The 13,330-nt window shown below is 52.9% G+C and overlaps 1 long non-coding RNA gene across 1 annotated transcript; it reads right to left on the reverse strand.

The window, feature by feature from the left end:
- Positions 1 to 882: 882 nt before the first annotated feature.
- LOC142861592 (uncharacterized) lies at positions 883 to 5,685 on the reverse strand. The gene is made up of 2 exons (XR_012912826.1): positions 5,266 to 5,685; positions 883 to 4,308 (listed from the first exon to the last, which is right to left on the reverse strand). It is a non-coding gene; the product is annotated as an uncharacterized LOC142861592 (long non-coding RNA).
- Positions 5,686 to 13,330: the final 7,645 nt, after the last annotated feature.

Below are 13,330 nucleotides of genomic sequence, written 5' to 3' on the forward strand. Positions count from 1 at the left end.
AGGTTCAGCGCGTGGGGAGGGGGACTCACCGCTCCCTGCAGGGGCACCTCGGGCAGGCTGCACCCAGACCAAGGGTACCATTCCTCCAGGTGGATGTGTTTCCTCTTAGGCCTAGGGTGATAAGGACCAGGGCCACCACTTGTGACTTCCCTGTGTCCTATCCACACCTTGTAAAGAGTCCCTCCAGAAAACACTCCTCAAATTGCCCAATTTGAGCTAGCCATCTGTTTCCTGCCGGGCCCCTGACCGCTGCGGCAGCTGTCCGTGAGGAGGAGGAGGGCGCACTGGAGGCGCCGCTCTGGAGAGGTTTCCAGGCGCCTTGCCACGCGAGTTTGGGCGTAGCAAGGCGCCTGGAAACGCGGGGAAGGCGGAGGAAAAGGCGCGGCGCGGAGCCGCAGCTGCGTGTCTGCGCAGAGATGTGCGCTGTGCCCACAGGAGGCTGGCGACGGTGGCTGTCTGCCAGGGGTGGGCGCTGTGGGCAAGGGAGGCCACGTAGGACCTTTCTCGTGTCATTTATTGGCAAGCTTCTCCTCCCCCGCTCGGCTTCATGGCACCAGGCTGTCCCGGGCACCTGCCACACACGACGCTCGTGCTGAGGCCTGTCTGTGCCCGAGAGTCACGTGTTGCGACCGAGCCCCAGTGTGATGGTGTTCAGAGGCGGGGCCTTTGGAAGGTGATGAGGTCCTGTGGGCAAAGCCCCAATGAGTGGGATTGGTGCCTCATCAAAGAGGCCCGAGAGACTGTCCACTCCTCCCACCACGCGAGCACACATTGAGAAGCACCATCTGCGAAACAGGGAGCAGCCCTCACCGCACCGCATCTGCCAGGGCCTTGGGGAGTGTCGCGCCCGCCTCGCCAGCAAGGAAGACGCGGCAACAGGAGTTCTTCTGACCGTGCTTTAATGGGGTTCCCTTTAGACTTACATGATGCGGAAGACCCAGCCCGGCAGCGTGCAGGCCGCTATATACCCCAGAAGTACAACCCCTAAGCTGCGATAGGCCGCTCAGCTGTCGAGCCACCAAAGCATTAGCCCATATCAGGACCCTTTGTTTGCATTCTCGCGCCACAGGGCAACCGACAATTGCGCATGCGCTGAACTTGTTTGCTGCTCTAGGCAAAGCCGGAAACAGGCGCCAACTTGTAATGGCGTTGACACCGCGCCCCACATCTCCCCCTGTTTTATTAATTTAATGAGAGCTGAGCAACCGTTCAGCACCGTCCTTCGACCGTGCGATCAAGGTTGCAGGGCCTCACTTTTACCAGCAACCACCTATCCTCGTGCAATGAGCACAACTCGGAGGTGTGCAAAGGCTGGCTGTGGGATAGGAGACATGCCTTATTTGGTGCAATGGGAGAGACCCCTCAGAGTATAAAGGCCATGTCTGCTAAAATACCTGGGGGTAGGAGCAGGTGCAACCCAAAACTAGGCTAACCTTTTAGCATGGTCAACCACACCTGTGCAGACTGTCTCAGTTCAAGCGCAGCAAATGTCTGTGCCAATACCACATGGTCCGTGGCTGCAAGACCGAAACAAAGTCATAGAGCTAGGAGCTTCAACAGAAACAGGAATGTATCTAGGCAAGTAGGTAACAATGGCAGAGGGGTGAGACATGGCATTTTAACACAATGTATAATTGCACGTATTAGAGGAACAGTTCACATGCGTACCAGAGGGTTTTTCCGTGGATACCACCCAGATAAACGGGGGCCAAACACAGACAGGTGTAGGGGCAAAGGTCGAGTTTCGCCCTCCCGCAATCATCCTCACAGAACCTTTAAAAGAGTCGCTAAGATTCCATGCGAAACTAGCATTTCTTGCCATACCCCCAGCCACCAATGGACAGGGGGGCCAAGTCCGTGCAGCTTCCGTTAACCCCACACAAAACACAAAGTCCCCTTCAAGGAGAAGGATCTATTTTCCTCCAGTTTACTACTCTGCGTGTCCAACGGCATGTACGCAGTGTCCAAGGAAACATTAGTAGAAGAGAAGCGAGGGAAAATTGGTGAGTTATGTGTCACAGGCATCGGCAGGGGAGGCACTGACAGGATCCTCCAGCGTGGCTCCGCTGCCATCTTCGCGATCATCCATGCTGTCATCAGGAGGAGTAGCCACTGGGTCCCCATGCTGCTCTGGAAGCTGCTGCACCGTTCTGGTCAGCCGCGTGGGCACCCAGATGGGATTGTCCTGGTCCTGTGGAAAAATACAAATAGCTCCCCTGGATCTCATTAACACTGGATCCGGGCCTTTCCATAGGTTAGACAACACATCTTTCCACTTCACTAATTCTTTCTGTGGCGGAGCAGGCATGACATGCCTGTCTGCTGCCGAACGTCCCTTGACATCTAAATTTAAAAAATTTAAAGTAAAGAGAGCAAAGGAGAGGCGTCCTTTGGGTGATAGCCCTAGCTGTAGGGCATCTCCCCCTTTTTGTTTTTGTAAGTACATTTTGAGCGTGCCGTGAGCACGTTCCACGATGCCTTGCGCTTGAGGGTTGTAGGGAAGACCGGTACGGTGCTCCATACCCAAGCGAGTGCAAAACTGCTGAAAAGATTTTGAGGTATAAGCCGGGCCATTATCTGTCTTAATAACCCGGGGCTTGCCCCAGGTTGCCCAAACTTCTAGGCAGTGAATGATGACGTAACTTGCCTTTTCTCTAGCCAGAGGCGTGGCATGAAGGACGCCTGAGCATGTGTCAACAGACACGTGAACATACTGAAGCTTCCCAAAGGATGGGACGTGAGTTACATCCATTTGCCACATATGTAGAGGACGCAAACCCCTAGGATTTACGCCCGTATGAACAACAGTGCGATAAGGAGCACAACTTGGACATTGCAGTACAATCTCACGAGCATCTGCACGTGTGATGTTGAACTTAAGTCGTAAGGTTTTAGCTGGTACATGATAAAGTTTATGAAAGTCTATGGCGGCGGCGTGGCCATCAGACACCCAGAGGGCGCGAGTGGCGTGATCTGCCATAGCATTTCCCGCAGCCATAGGTCCAGGTAACGAGGAATGAGCTCTGATATGCTGAATGGAAAATGGGTTTTTTTTATTTTGAATAGTATTTCTAATTTCTGTAAATACAGAAAAGACAGTACTCTTGGCAAGAATGTGAAAGGAGTTTTCTAACTGTTTAACTGCGTTGACCACATAAAAGGAGTCTGAGATGATGTTGATAGGTTCAGTGATGGTACTGAGAACCAGACCGACTACGGCACACTCTACTAGCTGAGGAGAAGAATAGTTAAACTGTTTTGTATACACCTTGTCCTGAATGACATAGCTCCCAATACCTGTCTTAGAGCCATCGGTATACACATCTAAGGCATTAACCAAAGGTAACAGTGAAGTTACTCTTGGGAAAATAAGCTCGTTTCTCATTGCAAACTGCAATAAGGCATGTCTGGGATAATGGTTATCAATGCTCCCTGGGAAGGTGCATCTCAATATGGCCCATGCATCAAGAGTGGCACATAGGGTGTTCACCTGATTGGCAGTATATGGACAAATTAGGCTATCAGGGTGACGCCCAAAATGGGATACAGCCAAACTAATACCCTTTAAAGCTATCTCGGCCACACAGGTAGGATAGTGGCCAATCACCTTTCCTGGAGAGGCTTGAGGATGCACCCATAAAAGGGGACCATCCTGCCAAAGCACTGCCGTAGGGAGCGTAGGAGAAGGGAGTACACAGAGGGAGAAAGGATCATGGTGTTGAATGCGCACTAGTTGCGCCTTTTGAATGGCTTATTCTACCTTATGAAGAGCCTTTAGGGCCTCAGGAGTCAAAGTTCTAGGAGACGTGATGTGTGAGTCTCCCTCTAGAATCTGAAATAATGGCTTCAGTTCTGCTGTGGTAAGACATAAAAAAGGTCGAAGCCAATTAATATCCCCTAGCAGTTTTTGAAAATCATTTAATGTTTTTAAGGCATCTCTTCGGATGGACAGTCTTTGAGGCACAATTTTGTCAGGGAGAATACTACTACCAAGAAACGCGCCTACTTCTCCCTCTTGCACCTTTTCTGGAGCGACCAGCAAGCCCTTTTCCCTTAAGTGAGCCTGGAGAGACGCATAAGCTTGGCGAAGTACGCCATTATCACAATGACACAAGAGAATATCATCCATATAATGTATAATTCTTACCTTTGAAAACTTCTGCCTAACCGGCTGGATAGCTGAGGCCACATAAAGTTGGCACATAGTGGGACTGTTAGCCATGCCCTGAGGCAAAACCTGCCATTGATATCTTGCATCAGGCTGTTCATGGTTTATGGAAGGAAGCGTGAATGCAAATCTGCTTTTATCTTGAGGGTGCAAGGGAATAGAGAAAAAACAGTCTTTAATGTCCAAGATAATTAGACTCCAATGTTTAGGCAAAGCTGAGAGAAGGGGCAGTCCTCTTTGAACAGGCCCCATAAGCTGCATTTGGGCATTAATTGCTCTAAGGTCATGCAACAGTCTCCATTTACCAGACCTTTTCTTAATCATAAAAATAGGAGTATTCCAAGGAGAATGAGAGGGTTCAAGATGCCCAAGAGTAAGCTGCTCTTGCACTAGATTATGGGCCGCGAGTAACTTTTTAGAGGGTAAGGGCCACTGAGGCACCCACACTGGCTCCTCTGTATTCCAGGGTATGGACAGAGGATCCCCAGCGGCGGCGGCCCCTAAGAAAAACCCAGCCCTTCCCAAGGCGGGGCATGCGGAGGTGGGCGGTACCGCTCACAACCTGCCGCTTCCAGAAAAACCGGTTCCTCTTTCTTTTCTAGTTCCTCCTCTGAGTCTAGCTCCTCCCCCGCCTCCTCCCCTGAACTTGAGGAAGTAAGAGAAGAGGAAGAAGAGGAATCATCCTTAGAAATATTTAATTTCTTAAATTCTGACAGAAAAAGGCTATCTCCTCTGTCTTCTGTCCTGTCCTTTCCTTTGTTATTTTTATTCCTGGTACTTTTACATTTCTTTCTCTCCCTTTTCTTCTTTCTCTCCCTTTGCAGGTCGGGCTGCGCTATCCCTCCCTGCATTTTCCTTTTTTGAGCTCTATATTCCTTTTTTCCACCTTTTACCGCGGTTTTTCCCTTACTGCTTCTCTCTGAGCTTGCTTCTTGCAAGTCACTCAGTGCACTTTGGCTAGCTGCTACGCGCGGGCCTGAAGTCTCATCATACAGGCATTTTATGATAATAGGCCACAAAAAGGGCCGCAGCAGAATATTACCCATTTTTGGAAGCAGGGGAGTTTTGGCCGTCCCACACGTCAGTTCTGAACTCACCTCTGTCGAGGTCGTCTCCGCTGGTGCTTCAAAGTTGTACGAGTTCCTCAAAGTTGTTTCGGTTCCCGGGTCCCGGGTTTCGGCACCACTTGTCGCGCCCGCCTCGCCAGCAAGGAAGACGCGGCAACAGGAGTTCTTCTGACCGTGCTTTAATGGGGTTCCCTTTAGACTTACATGATGCGGAAGACCCAGCCCGGCAGCGTGCAGGCCGCTATATACCCCAGAAGTACAACCCCTAAGCTGCGATAGGCCGCTCAGCTGTCGAGCCACCAAAGCATTAGCCCATATCAGGACCCTTTGTTTGCATTCTCGCGCCACAGGGCAACCGACAATTGCGCATGCGCTGAACTTGTTTGCTGCTCTAGGCAAAGCCGGAAACAGGCGCCAACTTGTAATGGCGTTGACACCGCGCCCCACAGGGGAGGGCGGGGCACCCGGGACACAAGGCAAGGGCCAGTCTGGGTAGGAGCCCGAGTGTCTTCTTGCCTGCCCTGCCTCCTGCCTCCAGGAGCTTTGGGGCTTAGACAGGGAGCCGCCCAGAGAAAATGCCCCTGGACAAAAGTAGCCAGCAACTCACTTCCCCAAGCTCAAGGGGGAAAGAAATCATGGATTTGTTTGTCACCTTCTGCCTAATGCTTCTTCCTGGAGGGTAGCAGGGAGCTTGCAATCATTTTTACAGTTTCTTGTGTAAATGAGTTGCTAAGTGTAATTTAAGCCCCCCACTGAAGCGAGCATGGCAGAGATGGTCCAAGCACCCTACTTGTGACAGGTACAGGCTGTCTACACTGGGAGGGCCATCCACTGCCCCTGTCATGTGCCCTGGCTGGTAGGGCCACCTGTGGACACTGCCCCTTCCGAATGATTTCAGGACCAGGCCTAGGAAGCCACCTCCGTGCTTCCTCCTGCCCTTCGAGCTCACGATCTCAGTGAGGATTTGCCGCGGACTTCTCGAGGTCTGCGCCGTGGGCAGATGAGAACCTGGGCTCGGAAGGTCCCTCGGGAAGCCCCTGCTCATGGTCAGCGGGCTCCACGGGCCTGGCGCAGAGGCCTGGATGCTCCCAGCGGCTGTGGTGTCTGGCTGCTCCCGGCCCCACCCGGCCGTGGGCCCGCGGGACACGGCACCCTCTTGCTGAGCAGGAGCTGCTGGGCCAGACAGGGGCTCGGGAAGGCTTCTCTGGGCCGGAGCTCGGACACGGGTCTGCCAGGGCTGGAGGAAGACGGGAGAGCAGATTCCATGCGCCAAGACGGGTAAGAGGGCCGGCGAGGCGGCAGCACACGGCAGTGAGGACAGGTGGGCGCGAGGCGCGGCCGGCCCGCAGAGGAGCCCACCGCAGGCACGGAGTGCGTCCTGCAGACGCGTGTGTGCACAGGTTCACGCCTGTGTGGTGATGCTGCAGCAGAGAGGCCTGCACATCGCCACACGGCAGACAGCGGTCTCCTGAGCACCTGCCTGTGCTGGCGTGCACAGGAAGTCCCTCGGCACGCACAGCTGTGGGCTGCCGCATCAGAGAACGGGAGCAGTTCCAGTTTTAACCACTTTGGTACGAGCATCGACTGTGGCCGGCAGCCACAGATGAGCGCGCACAGCGACTGCAGCCGACAGCGTGCTATGACTTTTCTAATTTTTCATTTATCAAAATAAAATTGTGAACATTTAAAAATAACATAATGAAAACATACATGTACATGTTACCTGTTCTGATTTACATGACAGGTAGAGCTGCCTGTGAAGCAGGACAAGCGTTCAGGGCTTGGAGGTTTCCACGCGCACGCGCAGACGGCCGCGCCGTCCATGGCAGCGCGCGCCGAGCGCCCGGGGTGCGGCTGCGGGCCAGGCGTCGCGGCCGGGGGGCCGCACCCAGGTGGTTAAGGCATTCTATACTCCAACGTTATGACCAGATCCTCTTATACTTCCTTTATATCTGACTTTTTTTGTTTCTTATGTGTAGGTTTTTGATCGATTCGGAATTTGTTTTCTGAAAGCCATGAGACAGGGGGTGAGTTCTTTTGTGACCTGATAGCCTGGCTCGCCACTCTTAGCCTGTTTGCTCCGGCGCTTCCCCTGCGTGCCCCTGGCCGTGGGAGGTGCCACTGTTGCGGCAAGTGACCAGCAACTGACCAGGGAAAGAACCGAGCGGCACAGAGGGCCGGAGAATCAGCTTTTTACCGGCAGGCTCAGAGGGGCACGCCACCAAATTCTGAGCCCCACTTCCTTATTTCTCTCCAGTTTTATACACTTCTTGGGGTTACACACAACCAATATCCAATTAATGGTGGGATTCGTAGGATCAGCCGTAAGCTTCACAATTATCCAATCAGCGGCGGATTTTGCCTCAGGGCCCCAGCGGGGCTTTTCCCTGTCACCACCACAGGCTGAATTTCCTTGCCCCCGTGGCTGGCTTCCAGCTGGACTCAGTCCACGGGAGGTGCCGCCAGGAGACCAGAGAGCAGGGAGAAAGGAGAGCCAGGTGTTCCACCCATGCTGCTCTGCTCAGTGGCTCCAGCCATCCCCCTGGGGTCCGCCTGCTGAGTCCAGCGTCCTGCAGGCTGGCCCAGCCCCCTAGAGCCCTCCAGCCTCCCTGCCCTGCTGGCGTCTTTACTCCCCCACACCCTGTAGAACTAGCTCCCTGCATTTAGTTCTTCCTGCTTTCAATACTCTTTTCCTGAGTGTGCCCTGACAGACACAAAGAGCCAATCGATCTCACCTTGTTTATTTAAAAATAAAGAAGAAGAAGAAGAAGAAAAGAAAACAAGCTCTTCCCACTGATTGGAAATGCCACCTCTATCTGTACCAAATTCCAGTAAAAGCATGGCTCTGTCCTGGCCAGCTGTCCCGGGCCATCAGCTGCTCTGAACTTGTTCTCCACGCACGTGAGCCCCAGCTCTGAGGAGCCATCGCAGGGGCACCTGGGAGAGCACCACTGATGTTCTTTTTCAAGAGTATTCCACTCTTCCTGCCCATGTTGCTTCTATACGAATTTTAGAATTGGTTTGATGAGTTTCATGCAAAATCCTCCTTAGGTTTTGATTGAGATTTTACTGAATTTATATTAATTTGAGGAGAATTAGTCTTCAAAAAATATTAGATATTTCATCCTCGAAGGTGACATTTCTTACTATCAATTTAGATTTTCTTTTGTATTCTCTAGTAAGATTTTACACTTCCCAACACTTGGACCCATTTCATATTAGATTCATTCTCCAGCATTTTCCAGATTCTGTGGCTATCCCAATTGATATCTGGTCTCTATTCTGTTTTTAGTTAGTTAGTTCTGTGGCTAGAAATGTTATAGATTTTTTATACTGATCTTATATTTTGTTATCTCGCTGAACTCTCTAACTCTAGTAATTTGGCATGTGACTGAATCTCCTAGATTTTCTACTTAAAACATCATGTCTATCTACAAATAACAACAGGGGTTTTTTCTCTTCCTTTGTAATTTAAAATTTTTTATGGCCAAGACTCCAGTTTTTACCTAGAAACACTGACAAAGAACTTGAACTTACCTTGATCCTGATTTTTAACAGGAATGAATCTAATATTTTACCATTCAATATGGTATTTATTTTAGATAACTGGCAAACACCCTTTATTAACTTAAGGAAATTTCCTTTTATTCCTAAGAATTTAAGTCGTTTTTGTTGTTTTAATCAAGAACAGAGGAAGTTCTGTCTTCAATAACAATAGGTATGACATTTGAACCCATCTTGTCACTAAGGAAAAGCAGAAAAACTCGACCAAAAATTTAAAAATCTGCCAGAATGCATCAGAAAGGTAACAAGACAATGGGGAGCTCCCACTCTGGGATCTGGAAGTGGTTGCAGGTCAGGAACCATGCAGCTGGCAGAATTCCAAGACAGCATAAGGTCTCCACACCCGGTGTACACACACCTTCTCCAGGTTACTCGAATATTAATGTAGGTGCATCTTTGAAATAATTCTGCAAGTGTAATTAACCTACCACATCAGTTAACCTTAAGCTTGGTGGGCCTGACCTAATCAAGTGAGCCCTTAAAAGGGACAGTGTTCTTCTTGGCAAAGGAGATTCAAAGTATAAGAGCAATTCAGCTCTAGGGAGAGTCTCTGTTGCTGGCTTTGAAGATGGACGGGTCACATGTCCAGATATGTACGCAGCCTCTAGGAGCTAAGAATAGCCCCTGGAAGGCAGCAGCCTGCAAGGCAGCAGAGACCACAGTCCTACAACCACAAGGAACTGAATCCTCCCACTGAATCTGATTCTGAATGAACTTGGAAGAGGATCCCAAGCTCCAGATGAGAATGCATCCTGGCCAACCTCTAATTTCAGCCTTCTCTAAGCAAAGAACCCAGTCCTAGAGTACTAGGCTTCTGACCTACATATCTGTGAGCTAACGAACAGCTGTTGTAGAGAGCTGCTAAATTTATGGTAATTTACTACACAGCATAGAAAACAAATACATTTGCTGCTACCCAGGGAGACAAATGGCACCCTGGTGACACTTTGACAGCTTCACTAGGGAAGAGACCAGGCCTACTGATTGAAAATTGAGAAATATACACATAAAAAGCTCATGTATCAAAGAAAAACAATCACAATTTAAGTTAGTATAAAACATGTTGAACTTAAAAAGTGATAATGAAAATACCAAAATTTGTGAGATTGGAACAAAAGCTGTGCTTCTTGGGAAACGCTGTGGGCTTTGAGATCAGACACTCCAGACTGGCTGCACTGCTGCGTGACTCTTGGAGAGCCTTTTAACTGCTTTGTGCCTCAGTTTCCCTTTATGTAGAGTGGGAGTTGTAGCAGTACCCACCTCATGGGTGGCAGATCAACGAGGTGATCACGGAGAGACTGCAACACCAGTCCCAGCAAGAGGGAGCACTGCAGAAACCAGCTTTGCTCCGGCCGCTGCCCATGCTCACTCCCTGGGCCTCCCTCTGCTTCCTCTCGGGGCCACAGAGAAGCAGCAAACCGAGGCCCGACCCTCAGTCTGCTCCCAAGCCAGCGGGAGCCACCACCCACCAGGGTCAGCACTGAGAGGATGCAAAGCCTGGTGGCAGAGCCAGGAGCACCACCTTGTGGGGCCTGAGGGCTGGGTCCTGCAGGCCCCTGGACCCGCCGGCCCGCCCTCTGCAGCCAGGGCTGGGTCCTCTCTGTCGTCAGGGCCTGTGGCCTCGGCAGGCCCCGTGCTCCTGCCAAGGAAGGGGCTGCTCCCCAGCAGGGACTTGGCTGACAGGTGACGCCGAGGGTGTGTGACCGGGAGGTGTCAGCCCACCCAGGCATGTGTGTGCCAGTCCCACCTCCCCCACGAGAGGGCAGCCCTGCCCCCCAGGAGTGGGGTAGAACAGCACGTATTCCAGCCATACCGTGGCCCCACATGGGGAGCAGGAACACAGCTGCCGGCCTCTGTTGACAAGTGCCTTGCTCTGTTTCACTGAGCAGAGCCGCTGTAACACAACACCAGAGACTGGGTAATTAATCATGAACAGAAATTTGTTGCCTCACAGTTCTAGAGGCTGGGAAGTTCCACAGCAAGCTGCCAGCACCTGGCCAGGGCTTTCTTGCTGTGTTACTACACGGCAGAAGACGTAAGGGCCAAGAGGGGCCAAACTCCTCTTGGCAACACCAACCCCACTCATGAGAGTGGAGCCCTCATGGCCTAATCACCTCTCAAAGGTCCCATCACTCGGTACTTTTGTAATGGCAGCTAAATTTCAACCTGAATCCAGGTGTGTTGGCTCACACCTATAATCCCAGCTACTCAGGAGACTGAGGTAGGAAGACCAGAAGTTTAAGACCAGCCTGAGCAACATAGCAACACCCCATTGCCACAAAAAAATTTAAAAATTAGCAGGGCATGGGTGTGTGCCTATAGTCTCAGCACTTCAGGAGGCTGAGGCAGGAGGATTGCTTGAGCCCAGGAGTTTGAGGCTACAGTGAGCTGTGATTGCACCACTGCATTCTAGCCTGGGTGACAGAGCGAGAACCTGTCTCTAAAAAAACAAATTTCTATTTGAGCTCTAGAGGGGACCAACATTCAAGCCATAACACCAAGCCAACGAGTTTAGACCTTTGCCCAGAAGAAATAGGTATGTAGCTCTGGGGCTGGAACAGGAGAGTGCTGTGGCTGGGGGTATTTGGTCCACACACCCTGGGACAATGAGACATGTGGCCTGGGTGGGAGATGATGACAGCAGAGTCCGTGGGGCCAGATCTGAGTACCGCAGGTGGAAGTCTCCGAATCTTTGGCATCACCTCCCCGTCACAGCTCATGGGGGGTGACAGTGGTCTGGGACCCGGGTCCTGGGCGTCCCAGGCAGCTGCTCCTGTCCTACTGGGTGGGAGGTTGAAGCCCAGAGGCCCTGAGCCCAGGCACACACCCTCGGCATCACCTGTCAGCCAAGTCCCTGCTGGAGAGCAGCCCCTTCCTTGGCAGGAGCACGGGGCCTGCTGAGGCCACAGGCCCTGAAGACAGAGCAGACCCAGCCACAGAGGGTGGGCCGGCGGGCCCAGGGTGCAGGGGGTTCCTGGAACTCTAACCTGTCCGAGGCAGAGTCCCCAGGTCCTGAGCACTCAGGGAGGGCTTTGCTTTAAAGGAAGGACGGTTTGGGGCAGCCTCTGCCCAGCGGCCATCTCGGCAGTTCTGGGTGGGCACACTGCAGATGCCACTCACCCCTTGCCCTCCTGCTGCTGTGCATTATTAAATTATTCCTGCGGAAATTAGAGGACAAGCATGAATAATTCAAAGCAAGGGATAAAATCTAATTGAGTCTGTCTGCCTCCTTGAACTTCGACACGAAGAGCAGAGTGGGCGGGAAGCTGGCTGGGAAGGCTGCGGCATGAACGTGGGTCGCGTCTCCAGGAAGCTCTGCGGGGAGCGGGGGGGGGGGCGGGCGCCAGGCCCAGGGGGTGGTTGGCAGCAAGGGGCGGTGTGCGGGGCTCCAACCCCTTATCTGTAAAGTGGGAGTCAAAATACAATCTGCTTCGTGAGGCTGTTCTGAGCATTCATCAAAATAAGCAAAGAGCCCTTGTGCCGGTGCAGGGCAGCCCGCACCCGCTGGCGCTGCGGCATTCCGTCCCGCACGTGGCGCCAGGCAGAACGGAGGTGCGCCTTTCCACGGGCTCAACGTTCGGAATCTCACTGTGTGAACTCTGCCCATACACGTGTCCGTTTATATAACGGCAGAAATGCATATGAAAGAGCTACGTGTGCACTTAAAGTTCAAGAGAATGGAACCTAAGGTTTTCTCTGCAGACATGCAAACGGTGCCACGGTTTTGGAACCGTGCACAGTGGCAGAGGTTGGTGGGGCCCCTGCTCAGGCAGCGTCTCAGCCCCTGCACGCGGCCCCCGGGAGCAAGCTGCTACCCTCAGAGCTTCAGCCACCCTCTGCTGCCACTTTGCGGGACACTCTGGTCCCGGCTGCTGCCGCCATGCAGGCTCTGCAGCCCCTCCAGGAGCAGCAAGAGTCCCCAGGCAGGACAGGTGCCACCTCTGTGCCCGGGAGCTCCCAGGTCCTACCTCCAGGCCCCAGCCCTGGTCTGAGGCTCACTGCTCGGAGGTCCCTTCATGGGAAGGGTCGCCAGCACTGCCGCTGAGGCTCTGAGACAGCACCTGTCTCCACAAGGCTGCACCTCGGAGACGAGCCTGAGGCATGGACCGCAGGGACACCCTGAACACCTACGGGGACGCTGCTGTCTGAGGCGCTCCTCCAGACACGGGGTCACGGCGGTGAGCATGGCACCCAGGCCCAGCCTCCCAGAACTCCCCGCCTGGGCGCCCCGCATCACCCCAGCCCCTCGAGGAGGGCTGCGCGGAAGACGTGCGTCTGGGCTGTGCGAGCCAGCGCCGTGCCCACCGGCGGGGCAGGACAGGGCTGTGGGCACTTTCAGTTCTGCTGAGATGTGGGAGGCCCTGGAAAGGGCAAGGCTTCCGGCGCTTTCTGGCCCACGGTCAGGATGTCGAGACAAAGGTGCCAGGAGTGAAGGGGCTTTTAACAAGACAAGGGAGAGTCCCACAGCCAGAGGACCTAGCAGAGCTGTGTCAGACAGCAGAACCAGGCGCTGAAGAAAGACAGGTGCCTA

The sequence above is a fragment of the Microcebus murinus genome, chromosome 17 (genome assembly GCF_040939455.1).
Source record: "Microcebus murinus isolate Inina chromosome 17, M.murinus_Inina_mat1.0, whole genome shotgun sequence".
NCBI classification, from domain to species: Eukaryota; Metazoa; Chordata; class Mammalia; order Primates; family Cheirogaleidae; genus Microcebus; species Microcebus murinus.